This window comes from Oryctolagus cuniculus, chromosome 1 (genome assembly GCF_964237555.1).
Source record: "Oryctolagus cuniculus chromosome 1, mOryCun1.1, whole genome shotgun sequence".
NCBI classification, from domain to species: domain Eukaryota; kingdom Metazoa; phylum Chordata; class Mammalia; order Lagomorpha; family Leporidae; genus Oryctolagus; species Oryctolagus cuniculus.
The window spans coordinates 55,637,951-55,656,866 of record NC_091432.1 but is presented as its reverse complement, the minus strand read 5'-3'; the positions used below and the strand labels follow the sequence as shown (position 1 = coordinate 55,656,866).

At 43.9% G+C, this 18,916-nt stretch overlaps 1 protein-coding gene and 1 long non-coding RNA gene across 7 annotated transcripts in view; one reads left to right on the top strand and one right to left on the bottom strand.

The window, feature by feature from the left end:
- The window catches only part of RNF141 (ring finger protein 141), a 44,315-nt gene extending 33,182 nt beyond the window's left edge, over positions 1-11,133 (bottom strand). For 2 of the 6 annotated variants that reach the window (XM_008266159.4, XM_070073369.1), the window contains exon 1: positions 10,991-11,109. The gene's annotated coding sequence lies outside the window, so the exon portion shown is untranslated. Of the gene's footprint in view, positions 1-10,990 lie in introns of all 6 variants that reach the window. The other 4 variants (XM_070073384.1, XM_070073393.1, XM_002708811.5 and 1 more) reach the window with 3 other exon arrangements.
- Positions 11,050-18,916, top strand: part of LOC127492323 (uncharacterized) — a 65,115-nt gene continuing 57,248 nt past the window's right edge. Inside the window, exon 1 of the long non-coding RNA XR_011388453.1 lies at positions 11,050-11,184. This is a non-coding gene — a long non-coding RNA (uncharacterized lncRNA). The remainder of the gene's footprint in view (positions 11,185-18,916) is intronic.

The following is an 18,916-nucleotide window of genomic DNA, read 5'->3' as shown; positions in this document are numbered from 1 at the left end:
CCCTTGTCTTGACTGCTGAGTAACATTTTAAAATACTATTTGTTAAACTGTTTACTTAACATAGAATTAATCATATGTATATAAAGTTACTTAAAAATAGATCTTAGTAAAAAATAAGAATGGGAGTAAGAGAGGAAGGAGGAAGGGGGGTGGGAGTGTGGGCATGGTGGAATCACCATGTTCCTAAAGTAGTAATTACGAAGTGTATGAAGTCTGTAACTGTAAAGCTGTATAGTTCTGCATACATTCCTACAGTCTTATTTCTAATGGTACAGTTTAAAAAAAACCTGCATGGTATATCAAATCCCCATAAGCAGAGTGGTAAACAAAAGCATTTTAAGTGTTAAAGTGATCATAAGGATAGGATTAAACATTCAAGTGATCATATAGATCGGATTACATGTTAAAGTGATCATACAAATAGGATTATGTGTTTGGTAATAATAGTAGATAGAATTAAAAAGGTGTGAATGCTCCAACATGGGAAGCAGTCCATACAGCAGACTCATAGAAAGACAATTGCTTAATGTAGCACTCTGACCTCAGAATCAACCCTTAAGGCATTCTGGTCTGGCCAAAAGGCCCACAACAGCATTTCAGGCATGGAAAGCCAAGACACTGTAGCAAAAAGTGTCCTATATGAAGGACCTCTGTGGGCCAGACAAGAGGGATAGGAAGTCATCAAAGAAGGATGTATTTTTCTCTGAAGCAAGGAAAGAACTTCCACTTTTCCTATGGCCTTGTCTAAATATTGAAGTTTGTGGATTCAAAAGGCTTCCATAGTCTAGGCAGCTCATGACAAGAGCCTCAGGTGATCACTGACGTCATATGTAAGAGTGTCAATTGTTAAATTAACAATAGGAGTCACTGTGCACTAACTTCCCATGTAGAACCTCTGTCCTCAAAGAGTTGTATTATGAGCGTTAATAGTAAACTTGTCCTCAAAGATCTACTTCATATTAGTGTATTAAGCGCAAGATAATCTTATGTTTAATAAATTTTAGATAAACGTAAGTGCCCAACTCCATTGCCTATTTCCTTAGGTGCTTCTTTGATTAATGATAAAACTTGTTCTCAAAGAAAAAAAAAAGCATATTATCCCAAAAATTAAAAGAAAAATAAGAAAGGTAATGGGAGGAAGGGTAGGATTGAGGGAGGGAGTGAGGGAGTAAGGATAGGATGGGAAGTGTCATTATGTATTTAAAAGTGCAGGCCGGCCATGCGGCTCAATAGGCTAATCCTCCACCTAGCGGCGCTGGCACACCGGGTTCTAGTCCTGGTTGGGGCGCTGGATTCTCTCCCGGTTGCCCCTCTTCCAGGCCAGCTCTCTGCTGTGGCCCGGGAAGGCAGTGGAGGATGGCCCAAGTGCTTGGGCCCTGCACCCCATGGGAGACCAGGAGAAGCACCTGGCTCCTGCCTTCGGATAGGCGCAGTGCGCCGGACGCAGTGCACCAGCAGTGGCGGCCATTGGAGGGTGAACCAATGGCAAAAGGAAGACCTTTCTCTCTGTTTCTCTCTCTCACTATCCACTCTGCCTGTCCAAAAAAAAAAAAAAAAAAAAAAAAAACCTGTATGAGACACATGAAATCTGTTCCATTTCTATAAATTAAAAACTTAAATAAAAATAGTATCTAGAATAGCACAAAATATACCCAAAGATTCAATAGGAAGATTAGAGGATTGCACTGATCCCATGGAGGATTGGATCTAAGACTCCTGCAGATATCAAAATCTGCAGATGCTCAATCCTTTACATTAATGTAGTAGTATTTGCATACAACCTACACACATCCTTCTGTATACTTACCTCCTATACACTGAAATCATGTCTAGGTTACTTTTCATACTTACTACAATGTAAATTCTATATAAATAGCGTTGCATTATTTAGGAAATAACAACAATAATTAAAAAAAGAGCGCATATAACTTGTTTCTAAAAATGAATATATTGGGGCCAGTGCTGTGGCACAACAGATAAAGCTGCCATCTGCAGTGCTGGCATCCCATATGGGTGCCGGTTCTAGACTCAGCTGCTCCACTTCCAATCCAGCTCTCTGCTGTGGCCTGGGAAAGCAGTAGAAGATGGCCCAAGTCCTTGGGCCCCTGCACTTGCATGGGAGACCTGGAGGAAGCTCCTGGCTCCTGGCTCTTGATCAGCCATCTGGGGAGTGAACCAGCGGATGGAAGACACTGCCCCCTCCCCAACCTCTGCCTCTCTGTAGCTCTGCCTTTCAAACCTGTTGAAGTGAAATGGACACTATGAGAAACAGTGACTTGATCAGCCCTTGTCCTGACTGTTGATGTACAATTTAATACTTTATCCATTTTAGTAGTTTTTTTGTTCTAGTACTATTGGTTGAACTCTGTAATTAACACACAATTATTCTTAGGTGTTTAAATTTTAACTGAAAAGTGATCCCTGTTAAATATAAGAGTGGGGATAAGAGAGGGAGGAGATATACGATTTGGGACATGCTCAATCGGACTTGCCCCAAATGGTGCAGTTAGGAATGTGCCAGGGGATTCCAATACAATCCCATCAAGGTGGCATGTACCAATGCCATCTCACTAGTCCAAGTGATCAATTTCAGTTCACATTTGATCACACTGATAGGTCTAAGAGTCAAAGGGATCACACAAACAAGACTAGTGTCTGCTAATACTGATAGAATCAAAAAGGGAGAGAACAATCCATCATGGGAAGCGGGATACACAGCAGACTCATAGAATGGCAGATGTCCTAAATAGCACTCTGGCCTCAGAATCAACCCTTAAGGCATTCGGATATAGCTGAAGAGCCCATGAGAGTATTTTAGGCATGGAAAGCCAAAACACCCTGAGGAGGAAAAAAAAAAAAAAAAAAAGAAAGAAAGAAAGAAAGAAAGAAAGAAAGAAAGAAAGAAAGAAAGAAAGAAAGAAAGAAAGAAAGAAGACCTAAATGAAAGATCTCTGCGAGTGAGATCCCAGTGGAAGGAACGGGGCCATCAAAGAAGGAGGTACCTTTCTCTGAAGGGAGGAGAGAACTTCCACTTTGACCATGACCCTGTCTGAATAAGATCGAAGTCGGCGAACTCAAAAGGCTTCCATAGCCTTGGCAACTCATGACTAGAGTCTAGGGAGATTACCAACGCCATAAACAAGAATGTCAAATTGTTAAGTCAACAACAGGAGTCACTGTGTACTTACTTCTCATGTGGGATCTGTCCTTAATGTGTTGTCCAATATGAAGTAATGCTATAACTAGTACTGAAACAGTATTTTACACTTTGTGTTTCTGTGTGGGTGCAAACTGATGAAATCTTTCCTTAATATATACTGAATCTATCTTCTGTATATAAAGATAATTGAAAATGAATCTTGATGTGAATGGAATGGGAGAGGGAGCGGGAGATGGGAGAGGTGTGAGTGGGAGGGAAATTACGGGGGTGGGGGGAAGCCATTGTAATCCATAAACTGTACTTTGGAAATTTACATTTACTAAAAAATAAAAAAAATGAATAAAAAAAGAAAAAAAGTGAAAATGAATATATTTAGCTAAAAGGTTATATTACTACCTTAGTTAGCTTTGTCAATATAAACCAATAATTTGTTAAATTGACTTGAAAATTTAACCACAGAACATTTATTTAGTATCTTTTAAATAAGTCTTGAAAGACACACTTTGATGTATCATGGCTAGTAAAGAGTTGGATGTGTTTATTACAGGTAACTCTTTTAAACTTTGGTAAATAATTTATCAGAATAGCAGGCATTAAAAATAAGCCAAATTTTTAGTATTTGCTTATCATGACATATCAATAATGGCATGTGGTAATCTCTACTTCTGAGAGTAAAACAAGCTCATGTTTGTTGGTCACTTCCATTGTGTGTGACACACTCTTCTAAACGCTTTCAGTGTACTCACAAATTCATTCATTTAAATCCCCATGAAAACCTTTTCATAGATGAATAAGCACGACAGTTGAGGAAACAGGCAGAGAGAGGTTAAAAGACAAAGTCAGATAGGTAACAGTGGGTTTTTTTTCTCAGCACTTAAAATAAAGATAGAAAATGAAATATGCCTCACAATAAAAAAATATATATCTGGCTCTCCCCAAGAAATTCTATTTATCCATCAAAGATTATCATTTTGTTTCACCTAAATTAGCACTCATATCATATAAAGCAGGTGAGATAGTAACAGTTCTCCAATAAAACAAAACAAAAATGCTCTGAAGGCAAAATTATACTTTTAAATACAGCCTAGTGGATCTATAGCAAGTTTATCCAAAGAGAAGCTATTAAAGATCTTGGCTTAGAGAAGGTGTTCAGGGTTTTCAACATTAGTGGTCTGAGTGTCACAGATTAGGAATATTTCAAAGCACATATTTTTAATCTAAGCAAGGACAGTTTCTAAAAACAAAACAAAAAAAATCCCTAAAACATAAAATTTAAAAAGAACAATTAATAAATAGAATAAGTCATGGGGCCAGCACTGTGGGCACAGTGGGTTGGGCCACCTGCTTTACTGACATCCCATGAGTGCTTGTTAAGAGTCCAGGATGTTGGCCGGCGCCGTGGCTCAATAGGCTAATCCTCCACCTTGCGGCGCCGGCACACCGGGTTCTAGTCCCGGTTGGGGCGCTGGATTCTGTCCCGGTTGCCCCTCTTCCAGGCCAGCTCTCTGCTATGGCCAGGGAGTGCAGTGGAGGATGGCCCAGGTGCTTGGGCCCTGCACCCCATGGGAGACCAGGAAAAGCACTTGTCTCCTGGCTCCTGCCAGGATCAGCGCGGTGTGCCGGCTGCAGCGGCGGCCATTGGAGGGTGAACCAACGGCAAAGGAAGACCTTTCTCTCTGTCTCTCTCTCTCACTGTCCACTCTGCCTGTAAAAAAAAAAAAAAAAAAAAGAGTCCAGGATGCTCCACTTCTGATTCGGCTCCCTGCCGATGCACCTCGGAAGGTAGAGGGAGAGGGAGGATGGGTGTGTTTGTGTCCCTGCCATCCACGTGGGAGACCAGGATGGAATTTCCAGGCTCCCTGACTTCAGCCTAGACCAGCCCTGGCCATTGTGGCCATTTGGGGAATGAATCTGTGGACAGAAGATCTTTCTGTCTCTCCCTGTCACTCAGCCTTTCAAATAAATCAATCTTAATAAAAGTTAAAAAGTCATTCCAAAGAACTTCACCCTGATATATTCTATACATGTTCTTGTATATTAATGCTATATATTGTCCTTATTGTTCTAATCCATTGACAGGGAGCCACAGTGATTCTTGGCTTTTAAATTTTTTTTAATTAGCAACAATCAAATGGTTGGTGCTTATGTCTGATGCTACAACACTGAGCAAGAGAAACAAAGTTCTTGACACCACAGAGCATTCCAAAGAGAGACAGTAATAACACCCATAAATATACAATCACAAAATGAGAAAGTGCTACACTGAATCACTAAGGGAAGCTACAAAATCCTATAAAAGGGGGTCTTGACTTAGTCTAGTGTCAGAGACGTCAAACAACATTTGATTTGAGATCAGGACAGTCTAGCAAGAGAAGTGAAGAAAGTGCCTGAGATAGAAAGGAGAAGGAAGAGGGAGAATGGTACCAAGAGATGGACTAATATTTTTACTGATGACCTGAAGACAAGACTACATGCCTGTCCAATCTGTGAATGGCCAAAACTGAAATGAATAATAGCCACTGAATAACCGAATCAAGACTGAAAAAATTACTGACTGCTTAAACTAATTATACTCATGACTAATTGCTAAATCCTAATTGTTTGAAAAGCTAACTCTACAAAAACCTATAGACAAGACACTTTTAAAAAGCTGCAATATAAAAGGTCTGAGGGTTTTAACAAAATAGGTCAGTAGTATAATAGGGACACCAAAGATGCTAAAATAATCCTTAACTTTTGCTAGAAGCAGGTGTCCAGAGCAAGGCACCTTTGTCACACTGTGCTCTGCAATGGTTAGACCATGCTGAAGTCTGAATGCAGCTCTGAGCAGTCTCACTTTTAAAGGATACTAACAAATTAAAACATATTCAAGATATTTGAGTCTAGGGAAGGAAACAAAGCAATTCATTCTAAATAATCATAGTTTGGTAACAACATGGAGCAACATAACAGGTGTGTTCAAATATTTAAGAAACTGCCATATAGAAGTAAGATCAATGTTATATAGTTACAGAGACTAGAATGTGGAAGTAAATGGGCACTACATAAATTAGAGAGGCAGATTTCAGTTCAATGTCAGAATATCTCACCATCTAGAAGTAGAAAGGGTTACGTGTAGCTCCCTTTCATTGAAGTATGGAAATTTTAAACATTTGGAGTTCATGTAATGACTGTCATACAAAGATTTCTGACTGGATGGGAAGTGGCAAGGGTCACCTCTAACCTTTTACTACCCAAAAGAAAAACTTCTTCTAACTTTCCTGTACTCAGTTAAAATGCAGTAATATTTTAATCAACCATATTATACCTACATTACTCAAAGAAAACACAGAACTTTTTAAAATTTGGTTTCAATCTTCAGTGTAAATTCATAATAATTTGATCAATGCAATGTAAAAGAGGTAAGATGTCTCTCCCTCTACACTCTCAGAGTCTTGGCTGGGCCTAAGAAACTATCATTAGACAGATTAACAAGAGAAAAGCACACAGTCTTACTTAGTAATTTTTACATGTACATGAGCTGACAATAAAAATTAAGACCCAGGCCAGTGCTGTGGCTCAACAGGCTAATCCTCCGCCTTGCGGCGCCGGCACACGGGGTTCTAGTCCTGGTCAGGGCGCCGGATTCTGTCCCGGTTGCCCCTCTTCCAGGCCAGCTCTCTTCTGTGGCCCGGGAGTGCAGTGGAGGATGGCCCAAATGCTTGGGCCCTGCACCCACATGGGAGACCAGGAGAAGCACCTGGCTCCTGGCTTCGGATCAGCAGTGGTCATTGGAGGGTGAACCAACAGTAAAGGAAGACCTTTCTCTCTCTCACTGTCCACTCTGCCTGTCAAACAAACAAACAAACAAACAAAAAAAACGATTAAGACCCAAAGGTCTGAGGTACTGAAGGTTCAAAGTATGTATACCAGGTTGGAAAGAGAAAAGCACGTCGTGAAGATGTGACAAGACAGAGGGGTTTGGGCTACAGCAGTACATTGTGGGAAACTAACTAGGAATAAAAGGGTTATTTTAATAAAGTCTACATAGAATTCTGTTTCCACTGCCTGCCCCTGGTGACAGGAATGTTTTCCTTCCTCGAGGTATGGGAAGGGATCTTTCATATAGGAGCTTTTTAGAACTCCTGCTTTCAGAAAGAAAAAGAAAGGTCAGAGTGTCTTACATCTACTGCTTTTCAAGGTGCCTTTCACTCAATCCTTAAACTGCAGTAACATATTTGGGGTGGTATATTTTGTTCCCCTACACTGCTTATCAAAACCATACTTAAAAAGAAATCTTAATAGCATATTGATTTAGAAACTATTCCCCTTTGCTTCTGTATACTTTTAATCTGATAACTTTGACTGATAAGGTTTATAATGCAAGGCAGCACATTAGCTTGTTACCCTGTAATTGCATTTAGTATCCAGGAGACTTCATCGTCAGCTCCTTGGATTAAAATACAACAATATTTAGAGACTATACAAGACAGCCTGGAACACTGGTCCTCAACCTGGTTCAGGAGGGAGGGCCTGGAATTTATAATTTATTTTGAAAATAAAATATTGATAACATTAATGTCCATCACTACCATAAAAATATCACTCTGTGCTCTATATGCAATGTAAACCACAACTAAAACGTCATGTTCACAACAACAGCATGTTGAAGCCATCCTTTTAGGTCTCCACCACAGCGCCGTCTTCATTGTCTTCGTTTGGGACCTCTGCACATACTTCTACCACAACAGATGCGATCAGTTAACTCACAGGCCCAGCCCTCTGAGCTTCTTGAGGATAGCAGCTGTGTTCGCTCTTCTGGCAGATACACTGGTACATAATAAATGCTTACTGAATGACTGCAGTAAACACTGCTGAAAGGCTTTATTATTCACCTACTGTTCTTTTGATTCTTGTTAATTTGTTCATTTAATACCACTAACCTAGCATAAGTTAAAAATCTCTATGAAGGTGTTGGTGCTGTAGTGCCGTGGGTTAATACTCCACCTATGGCGCCATCCCATATGGGTGCTAGTCCCAGCTGCTCCACTTCTGATGCAGCTCTCTGCTATGGCCTGGGAAAGCAGAAGATAGCCCAAGTGCTTGGGCCCCTGCACTCACATAGGGGACCCCGAAGAAGCTCCTGGCTTCCAATCGGCTCAGCTCCGGCCATTGCAGCCATTTAGGAAGTGAACCAGAGGATAGAAGTCCTTTCTCTGTCTCTCCCCGTTTCTGTCTGTAACTTTACCTCTCAAATAAATAAATACAATCTTTAAAAAAAAAAAAGACTCTATGAAGAAAAATGTAAAATTGTAAAAGTTTGTTAATATGTATGTAAGTTGGGATATGCCCATTATTTCATATTAACAAAATAGCTCCCTCTAGATCATGGAACAGTAGTGATGCACAGGAACATAACTTGCAAACCACCGGCACTGAATTCAGCAAAGGATAAATATTCAGTCAAGACTTCTCAAAGAACTAGCAGCTAACTACAGTGCTGTATATAATGTACACGACAGACTTTACTAACAAGATAAAAATGTGCTTTCAAAAAAAAACTTGAAGGATTTTCTAAAGAATTGTTATTTTGAAACTCATAAGAGCACCAAGAATTCCAAAAATGCCACATTCTCTAGTGGGTGGTACATCCTCAAACAGTTGATCACTTCTTTTTCTAACAAATGAATTATTGTAGCTCAACTATTCCTCACAAAAATATAAAAGTCAGGAGCTAGTGTTTAACCTAGGGATTAAAATGCCCACATCCCATATCAGAGTACCTAGGGTCGATTCCAAGCTCTGGTTCCTGACTCCAGCTTCCTGCACTAGGAAGCAGTGATGATGGCTCAAGGTTCTGGGTTCCTGCCACTCCCATGGGAGACCTGGACTGTGTTTTAGGTTCCCAGTTTCACCTTTGACCAGCCATAGTCCTTGAGGGCATCTGGAGAGTGAACTAGCAGTTAAGAGCTAGAGTGTACAATCTCAAGATCCTCAGTCTATCAAACTCTCCCCCAGTCATCTTTGGGCCTCTCCCCAGCCCTACAATAGACATTACATCATAAGTAACTGCCCCTCCAATACAAACAAAAAACCCCCAAATTTAAAACACAATGCCTTCATAAGAAGATTAAACAAGAATTGCAAAGCCTGAATTGAAAGTGTTAACAAAGAGGCCTAACTGACAAGTACTGTGGTAATTAGAAAACCTCTCTGAAATTCCTTCCCCATCAAATTTTCTAGCAACTTGACTTACAAAATAGATAATTAATTAATTATATCAAGATACTATTTTAACTGTGAACTGTCCCTACAGATGCTATTTACCTTAGTACTTCTTACCTAAAGTCTAGCTCTGCAACCAGGTATGAGCTGGTTTTTTAGAAATGAATGCCGTTATAACTAACACATGGTGAAAGAATCAGGCCATAGTCATCACTCAGTCTGGAATGCTGGTTTTGGGCTCAAAGAGCTTAATCAGAAAAAAATTATATAAAGAAGAACTACAGGTTAGAGAGTACTTAAGAGATTAAGAACATGAATTTCTAACACCTGTGCATTTACTAATTACAGTTCATATTTAGAAAGAATACATTCGATTTCTCAGAATTCTCTCTGACGTTGCTTGCCTTTTTGGGAAAAGGAAGTGTGTTAGTATTTAGATATGAAGCAATAAGTAGCTAAAGAAAGCTCACTTGCACCAAATGACAAAGCATTAACAAACTTTTGAAACGAACCACTGTATTTTGGAGGTAAAACAGTCAAAAACTGAAGCCGAGCAGTTAAGACATTAGAAGAGAAAAACACATTCTGCTTTTGAGCTCTGAATACAGAAAAGCCTTGCTTCTCAGAGGGGTGGCTTCAATACAGATAATTAATTCAGCCTCCTTGGTCTGGGGCAGCTCATGCCCCAGTCCAAAGACTGAAAGGATGGAGCTCATTTTATAGCAAGAAGAATGGAGGGGGGAGTGGAAACATGTGGCTTTGGGCTGAAGAGGTACGAATCATAAACAGCTGAAACCGTTAGAGCAGCTTTTAAATACGCCAGAGGAAAGCAATATATCATCTGCCAGCTTGAAATAGGGCAGGGTCAGACTATGGAAGGGCACTCCACTTAATAAGGGGCTTGGGGACAAATGAATAACAAATCCACAACTACGAACAAGAGACAAATAACTCAAGAAAGCATTTCAAGAGCTAACACGGAGGGCTCCTTTGGCTTATAAAATCATTACAATTATTATCAGCAGGGAAACTTTTTTTCCCTCAGGTGGGCCTCAGGGTAGCAGCTATTTAGACCAGCAAAGGCCTCTGGGAAGGTAGCAGCCCGCGCTGATTCAGCAATGTGGGGCTGGCCAGGCAGAGCGACAGGCCCCTCTGAGCTAACACCCAGGCACGGGGCTTCTCCTGTGGAGTGTCCCACCCTCGGCCACCCGGTTGTCATTCTTCATCATCGCCTCAGCGCCACCAAAAAGCGCACCTGGACTCTTAACAAAACAGCCAAGTCCGGTGGCCAACGGGCTGCACCGGCGGCAATATTCAAAAACCGGTCTGGATTCACGAAGGAAACACTCACTCTTGGTCCCCCAGAACCATCCTCAAAACTGGGTAAGCCACCCCCCCCACCCCCTCACCCCCCACCCCGGCAACTGGTAACCGCCAGATCGGAGACGGACGTCCACTGCAGCCCCACACCCTAAGCCGAGGCCTGGGAAGACCTGCGGGGCCAGGCCTCTCTCTCCTATAAAGCCCGGCTCGACCGTCGAGGCCTGGCCGGGTTTCTACTCTCAGCTTGAGGGTCGTGGAGCACCTAGGAAGGGACACAGCGAAAAAACAGCCTGCCGAGCTCACCCCAAGTTCAAGGCATCGCGCTCCCGGCGGCGCCAGCCGCTCAGACCCGCAGGCGCCGGCGGCTCGGTCGGCGACTCTGTCGCACTTCGGTGACGTAACCACGCCCCGCGGCGCGTTGCTTGGAAACGGGGACCCAGCCTTTCTCCTCGGCGCTCCGCCCAGACGCTCGCGCTCCGCCCTCACCTGGCGACGAGGTAGGCGCAGCCGGGAAGCCGGGTGAGAGCTGAGGGCTGGTGGCTATCGTGTGGGATGGTGGCCTGCCAAATGGCAGTTGGAGAGACCTTGTTCGGCGGGCTCCTCGAGGCAGGAGCTGCGTGGGGTGGCCGTGGAGAAGGCCTGCCCTCTCCCGCCTCTCCTGGCGCCATCTCCTGAGCGTCTAGCTGGTGGCCGCGGGTGCAGAGGGAAGCTGCGGGTTTGTCAAGGTCTGGGTTCCAAGCCATGGCTTACTAGGCATCCAACCTCCCACTGATGATTTTGTTTCGTTGTCATCAAGCGAGGCTCATTGCACTGTCTTAGCTGGACTGTTAAGCATAAAAGAGAATACATAGAAAGTTAAGTAGCACAGGGTCCAAGATGGTAAGTTTTAACGTGTGATAGTTCTGATTATTATGAATACAAGTTGGCGGTATTGTTGCTTTTCACGGTATCTTAATAATTGGCATCTAGCATCTGTTGTGTGCCAAGTACTGCTTCATACACCTTACAGGTATCCTTCGCTCAGAGTTACCCATCCAGTAAACACTTATGCTTTTCAAAAAACTGTTACGCTGAAACGCTTGGAGAAAATATCTGTAGAACTATACACTGGAAATGGACTTCCAATTAGAATATATATATATATGTAACCCTCATAACTTGATAGGAATTCAATCCAGTTTTTAAAATAGGCCAAGGATTTTAAAATATAAGCATGTGAAATGATGGGCAGCATCATTAGTCATTAGGAAAATGCAAATCATCACATAAGGAGCCAGCCTTGTGGCATAACAGGTAAAGCAGCTCCCTGTGGCACCAGCATCCCATCTGGACACCTGTTTCAGTTCTGGCGGCTCTGTTTCTGATCCAGCTCTCTGCTAATGGCCTGGGAAAAGCAGTGGAAGATGGCTCAAGTTTCTGGGCCCCTGCCACCCACATGGGGGACCTGGATGAAGCTCCTGGCTCCTGCCTGTGGCCTGGCCCAGCCCCTGCCCCTGTGGCCATCTCTGGGGTGAACCAGTGGAGGGAAGATCGCTCCCTCTCTGAAGCTCCACCCAGGTCTTCCACGTAGGTGTAGAGAGTCAAGTATTTGAGCCATAATCTTCTTCCTGGGTATCCATTTTCAGGAAGCTAGATGGAATGAGAGGAGCCAAGACTTGAACCAGGCTTAACTGTCTTGACTGCTGTGCTAAATTCCTGCCCCTGGCCATTTCTGTAAAACCTGAATACATGTCTACCACAGTATCCAGCGCATCCACTCCCGCTATTTAGTGAAGTGAAAGGAAAGCATATGTGTACACGAATATTCGTAGCATTATTTGTAATAGGCCCAAATGGGAAACAGTCCAAAAACTCATCACATCTTTTCCTTGTCAATGGAAAGCAAAGTGTAGTTTTTATCTACACAATAAAATATTATTCAGTAATATAAAAGGAACTGAACAACAACATGAGTCAAGCTAAAGTAATTAGTCTTAGTGAAAGAAGCTAGACCAAGACAAAACAAAAGCTGTCTGATGACATTTCAGGTTGTAGAAAATCAGACTAATCTGTAGTGATGAAAAGCAGATCAGTGAATGCCTAGGTGTGGGGCACACAAAGAATGGGTGGATGGAGATGGGTGGCAGAGTGGTAGCTCAGTCCAGGTTTCCCACTTGGGTGGCAGCAGCCCAATGACTTGAGCCATCACACATTAGCAGAGTGCACAGTAGCAGAAAGCTGGGTTAGGCTGCAGAGCGGGACTTGAACCCAGGCATTGCAGTACAGGGTGCAGATGTCTTGACTGCTATGCCAAATGCCCACCTGGAGGAAACTTGAGAGCAATGGGTATATTCATTTTCTTGACTGCAGGTAGTGGTTTTTACGGCTTTGTGTGTGTATTTCTCAAGTTGTGCAACTTGGTCACATGCAGTTTGTTGTATGGAAATTATACCACAGCTAATTACATTTTTTTAAAGATTTATTTATTTGAAAGAGTTATAGAGAGAGCCAGAGCGGGAGTGAGAGAGGTCTTCCATCCGCTGGTTCACTCCCCAAATGACCACAGCGGCCAGGGCTGAGCTGATCTGAAGCCAGGAGCCAGGAGCTTCTTCCAGGTCTCCCACGCAGGTACAGGGCCCAAGGACTTGGGCCATCTTCCACTGCTTTCCCAGGCCACAGCAGAGAGCTGGATCAGAAGTGGAGCAGCCGGGACTTGAACCGGTGCCCATATGGGATGCTGGCACTGCAGACCAGGGCTTTAACCCACTGTGCCACAGCACTGGCCCTACTAATTACATTTTTTAAAAAAAAAAAAATTTATTTATTTACTTAAGAGTTACACAGAGAGGAGAGGCAGAGAGAGAGAGAGAGAGGGAGGGAGGGAGGGGTGTCTTCCATCCGATGGTTTACTCCCCAATTGGCCGCAACGGCTGGAGCTGTGCCAGTCTGAAGCCAGGAGCCAGAAGTTTCTTCTGGGTCTCCCATGCGGGTGCAGGGGCACAAAGTCTTGGGCCATCTTCTACTGCTTTCTCAGGCCATAGCAGAGAGCTGGATTGGAAGTGGAGCAGAAAGGTCTCTAACTGGCGCCCATATGGGATGCCGGTGCTTCAGGCCAGGGCGTTAACCCACTGTGCCACAGTGCCGGGCCCCTCTCTCTCTGCCCCCCCCCGCTCCCTCCCTCTCTGTCCCCCCCTTTCCCCCCCTCTCTGTTCCCCCCCTCTCTGTTCCCCCCTTCTCTATTCCCCCCTCTCTGTCCCCCCCTCTGTTCCCCCCTCTCTTCCCCCCCTCCCCCCCTCTTCCCCTCTCTCTCTCTCTTCCCCTCTCTCTCTCTCTTCCCCTCTCTCTCTCTCTTCCCCTCTCTCTCTCTCTTCCCTTCTCTCTCTCTCTTCCCCTCTCTCTCTCTCTTCCCCTCTCTCTCTCTCTTCCCCTCTCTCTCTCTCTTCCCCTCTCTCTCTCTCTTCTCTCTCTCTCTTCCCCTCTCTCTCTCTCTTCCCCTCTCTCTCTCTCTCTTCCCCCCTCTCTCTCTCTCTTCCCTCTCTCTCTCTCTCTTCCCCTCTCTCTCTCTCTCTTCCCCTCTCTCTCTCTCTCTTCCCCTCTCTCTCTCTCTCTTCCCCTCTCTCTCTCTCTGTTCCCCTCTCTCTCTCTCTGTTCCCCTCTCTCTCTCTGTTCCCCTCTCTCTCTCTGTTCCCCCCCTCTCTCTGTTCCCCCCCTCTCTGTTCCCTTCTCTCTCTCTCTCTGTTCCCTTCTCTCTCTCTCTCTGTTCCCTTCTCTCTCTCTCTCTCTCCCCTTCTCTCTCTCTCTCTCTCCCCTTCTCTCTCTCTCTCTCCCCTTCTCTCTCTCTCTCTCCCCTTCTCTCTCTCTCTCTCCCCTTCTCTCTCTCTCCTCTGTTCCCTTCTCTCTCTCTCTCTCTCTGTCCCCCCCTCTGTTCCCTTCTCTCTCTCTGTTTCCTTCTCTCTCTCTCTCTGTTCCCCCCTCTGTTCCCCCCGTTCCCTTCTCTCTCTCTCTCTCTCTCCCCTTCTCTCTCTCTCCCCTTCTCTCTCTCTCCCCTTCTCTCTCTCTCCCCTTCTCTCTCTCTCCCCTTCTCTCTCTCTCCCCTTCTCTCTCTCTCCCCTTCTCTCTCTCTCCCCTGTTCCCTTCTCTCTCTCTCTCTGTCCCCCCCTCTGTTCCCTTCTCTCTCTCTGTTCCCCCCTCTGTTCCCCCCCGTTCCCTTCTCTCTCTCTCCGTTCCCCTCTCTCTCTCTCTGTTCCCCCTCCCCCTTCTCTCTCTCTCTCTCTCATTTTTTTTTTTAAGGCTTTCTGTTTTAATCTAATCTAACCCTGGGAGTCAGGAAAATTGCTCTGTAACTATTGCCTTCAAATACATGAAATGGGACCATATTCTGTATAGTGAATATAGTAAAGGTTGGACTAAAGGAGAGACTACAACATTAAAACAGTAAAAAAATTGGCATTAAATTAACATTGTTAATGACATCCCTAAATAGTTCCTTCTTAGTACATCAACTTTTTCTTAACTTGCACAAGCATAGTAAATTGTAAGCAGAATAAGACAGTTGTAAGAATTATCTTTTTAAAAATCTTAACAGGTTATAAGTCATCTGAAATAAGAATTATGAATTATTTTGTAGCAAAGTGAGGAAATTTATTTTCCTTACATACAGGAGTCTGGGGAAAAGTAGGAAACTATAAATGTAAATAGTAAGAGTTAAGGAAGAGAGAACCTCAACATTAATCTTTTATAAGAAGTATCATCTTGTAATACATCTTTTTTTTTTTTTTTTTTTTTTTTTTTTTATTTTATTTTGGACAGGCAGAGTGGACAGTGAGAGAGAGAGACAGAGAGAAAGGTCTTCCTTTGCCGTTGGTTCACCCTCCAATGGCCGCCGCGGTCGGCGCGCTGCGGCCGGCGCACCGCGCTGATCCGATGGCAGGAGCCAGGAGCCAGGTGCTTTTCCTGGTCTCCCATGGGGTGCAGGGCCCAAGCACCTGGGCCATCCTCCACTGCACTCCCTGGCCATAGCAGAGAGCTGGCCTGGAAGAGGGGCAACCGGGACAGAATCCGGCTCCCCGACCGGGACTAGAACCCGGTGTGCCGGCGCCGCTAGGCGGAGGATTAGCCTAGTGAGCCGCGGCGCCGGCCATGTAATACATCTTGTAATTTGTAATGGTTATTCAGACTTTTATATAGGTATTTTCCTGTTAAAGTACAAGAGACTTTAATAACAATTATAGTCAACATGGTCCTTTAGTGAAAACCAGGAAAATTTGAAGTGGTATATTTTTTCCAGGAAAGTATGTTTACTGGCTCCTGTTTTTGTAAGGTCACTGAACATCTGTTACAGGACTGTGGGAATATCTGAGGAAGACTCTGAGAGACTATGGGCTGTAACACTTTCTAACTTCCTGTATGCAATTCGTAAAATCATAAAGTTAAAAGAACTATTCAAAAGTCATCTGGTCCAACATTCTTCCAAAAATGGGAAGTGATTCACCCAAGGACTACTGAGCAAGTTCACTAAATTGAGTCAGAATACTAGTCTAGTGCTTTTTCTGACAATACATTACTGCTTTTAATTATATCAGTGTAGACTGCAGAGGAACAACTGGTCACCTACAATTAAGAGGAAAGTTTCACCATTTTAAGAGGAAAGTTTCACCATTTCCCAGGATGGTGCACTGTGAAGTTTTTATATCTCATTGCTCCTTCCTCTCTGGCTGTTTCTAATCATGGTTTTGACCTCAGCCCTCTGCTTTTATTTTGGAATATTTGGGGATTTCATGTACCCATAGTTTCAATTGTCACCTGTATTGGGATAATTTCTACTTTGCCAAGTGTTCTCTTCCATTGGTGCTACAGTTCTGTGTTTCTATAGACGATTACCCACAGGAGTGAATGCAGCACAGCAATGAATGGCACCTGAACGCAGCAGTTTCCCTGGTGAGATGGCTTCAGGGATCCAGTACATCCGTTCTGGTATTGGCAACGGCGACTTCAGTCATCACGGGCAGAGAGGGCAGCACCTGGTGAGATTTTTGGTTGCTGGAGGGAAAGACAGCAGTCTTGTGTATACAAGCTGTCACCTAGGGAAACAGCATGGTTATTTGGTAGGTGCCACCTAGGATGTTACCAAGGAGGCAGCTGTAGAGTTTGGGAAAGTCAGCAGTGCCTAGTGATTGTGGCAGTGCCCAGATGGTGTAGAAGCAGTGCTCAGCAGGGCGGTGGTACTTAGTAGATGTGATGATACCTGGAGGAGATAGTGATGGTACTTGGTGGGAAAAAGAAGTTGTCAGTATGCTTGTGGAAATTCTGGTAATGCTCACTGAAGTACAATCAGACAAAGGGCAGTGGGGGGCGCTTAATACAGTATGGAAGGTGACTGTACTTGTTTGTGAGCACATCTGTATCACTTGCTTACAGATAAGTGAGGGGGGGTGTTTTTTTTTCAGGGAGCAGTTGCAGAGAAATGAAGGTTGCACTGGTGCTCCCAAGCCACCACTCTGGGAAAGGAAAATAAAAGAAGTTTGCTTATTGTAATTAAAATAATTGTCTTGGCCTCCACTCATATTTTATCAGACTTACCTAGTGCAGAATTCTGTGTGGAACCCTTTTGAGCATATGGCTTCAACCTGGAGGCCTAAGTAGAGTACATAAGGGAAAGCTTCAATAGGGATTACCAGTCCACTTTTCTAACCACATGTGCAGAATGGAAGTGATGAATGGAAATGGCTAGCCTGCCTCTCGGGACAAGACCCTGCCAGGATCTGGAGCCGAAAGCAGGCAGCTGAATGCCAAGAATGAGTCCTGAGCTTTCAGACCCACTGTAAAATCTGTGTCTACTAGTTGAAGTCATGGTTTTTGTCAACAGGATTAGCCACTCCCCTTCCCAGGATGGGGAGATGAGAAAGGGGACATGTATGAAAGGTCCTAAGAATGCTCATGGAAATTTTATATTGTGAAAAACAATGCATGTATTTCAAAAAAGTTTTTACATCAAAATAAACTCGTACTGTTTATAGCATTTCTAGGTTAAGGCATTAGAAGGGCAAGACATCAGTTTGAGAAAAGCCCCTATAACCTTGAATTCTGCTCAATGTGAAGCAAGAACAAAATCTAATTTGTGGTGAGGTGTGGGTAGCAGAATGGTGAATCACTGATGTTTCATGAAAAGTTTATGGGGATAATGCCCCATAGAAATCAGCATTTAGAAATGGATAGCTTGGAGGCTGGTGCTGTGGTGTAGTTGGTTGCCTCTGTCTGCAGGGCTGGCATCCCGTACAGCTACCAGTTTGAACCCCTGCTGCTCCTCTTTGAATCCAGCTCCCTACTAATGTGCCTGGGAAAGCAGCAGAAGATGGCCCAAGTGCTTGGGACCCTGCACCCACGTGGAACCCAGAAGAAGCTCCTGGTTTTGGTCTGGCCCAGCCTTGGCCATTGCTGCCATTTGAAGAGTGAACCAGCAGATGGAAGATCACTCTATGCTTCTCTCTCTCTCTCTCTCTCTCCAAATAAATAAATAAATAAATCTTTTTAAAAAAAAGGGGGGAAAGAAATGGATAGCTCATTTTGAGAAGGGATGAGACAATGTTAAAGATGAAGCCTGTCGTGGCAGACTGTTGGACATCAACTTGCAAGGTAAGAATTAACCTTGGGGGCTGGCGCCATGGCTCACTTGGTTAATACTCCGCCTGCGATGCTGGCATCCCATATGGGTGCCGGGTTCTAGTCCCGGTTGCTCCTCTTCCAGTCTAGCTCTGTGCTGTGACCCAGGAAGGCAGTGGAGGATGGCCCAGGTGCTTGGGCCCCTGCATCCGCATGGGAGTCCAGGAGGAAGCACCTGGCTCCTGGCTTTGGATCGGCATAGCTCTAGCCGTAGTGGCCATTTGGGGGGTGAGCCAATGGAAGGAAGACCATTCTGTCTCTCTCACTGTCTGTCAAATAAATTAAAAATTAACCTTGTTCATGCCCGAGCTGAAGAGGCCTTATGATTAGTAGCAATAACAATAAATAACACCATACACTTCTCAACTGCTTAAGCCTACACAATTCTGACTAAAAAGTTAAAGCAGACTTTATCCTCAGTGGATGCTGAAATTGTTGCATCTAGATCAATTGCAGATAAAAGCAGAACCTTCAATGGAAACTTTGAACAAATGGGATTAAGATCCTGAAATGTTTCTTCAAAGAACTGGAACAGGACATGCAACTTAACTTAACCAGCCCAACCCTGCAGAGAAAGCATATTGAAATGGC